Here is a 1,148-nt window from a genome sequence, read left to right on the forward strand (position 1 = left end):
TGGGAAGTTTCTCCAGTTTACCTCCATACATTCTTAATGAGGTTTTTCCTCTCCTAGGTATTTGTGTTTGAGCATCATTTCCCATACGCATTACTCCATCTTGTCAGGATAGCTTTCCAATTTCGTGCCTTAGAGATTTCAAGACGTTTTTGTCCCAGAACCCATTAAAGGAAAACTGTTGTGCTTGTTTTCCCTCCTCTTATTGCTTATCTCCTGCCTGTTTTCTGAAGCCTGTCATTCCAAACTCTCCTGGGATATAAAAAACACCATTTCCAGGGACTTCTCTGGCAGTCCAGTGGGTGAGGTTTCAAGCGATCCCACATGCTGCCAGGCTGAAGAAACAAAGGACAAAAACCCCCAACCCCACTTTTCCAGACTCCTTCACCACAAGCTTCCTGTTAAGTGCTACTAAGAGGTAACTAGGAGGAAAGGGGAAAGGGGACATTTCTTTGCGGCTCCTCTCAGTGTTGGCAGTTGATCCCAGCTTCCAAATGCCTTCAACTCCTCTAGAACCCTTTCAGAGCCCCAGCAGTAGCTGGGAGGTGTTTCTCAAAAATCTGAACACCAAGTCTGCAGAATTCACTTTCCCGCACATCCTGAGCACCTCCATTCTAGTAACCAGAATCCTTCCCATGTGTTTCCCAGCTTTGAGGGTGGTAGCCACTTCCCAGTGATCATTTTTGGGCTATCTGTGTTCCCTTTTGTTCCAACACCTGTCGAACCATTTTTCTATACTGCATACTCTGTTCAAATACCTATTAGTTTTCTTCTTCAGTGGACTGTGACCCATAAACCCAGTATAACCTACATCTGTCTAGTATAAACTGACCAGAAAGTGGGATTCTAATCCTGTAGTAAAAAACAGACACCCAAACCTTTTATGGGTTTTAAGAGATGAAGAGGAATGATACAAACAGTGGATAAACTCAATTTATGATCCCTGAGTGAAAACCTGGACTGAACTAGTATCACAGACAGAGCCTAAATGCAGCAGCCTGGGACCACAAAAGCCAAGTTGAAGAGAAATGTAAAGTGAAATGTAAAGTAAGAGAAGGAAGGGTCCTCTCAGTTGAGTTCAGGGTCCATGTTGCTCCAAGTCCTGCCACAAGGCAACTTACATTGAAGGGTTAAAAAAAAAACAGACAAAA

Source organism: Cervus canadensis, chromosome 7, assembly GCF_019320065.1.
Source record: "Cervus canadensis isolate Bull #8, Minnesota chromosome 7, ASM1932006v1, whole genome shotgun sequence".
Taxonomy (NCBI): Eukaryota; Metazoa; Chordata; class Mammalia; order Artiodactyla; family Cervidae; genus Cervus; species Cervus canadensis.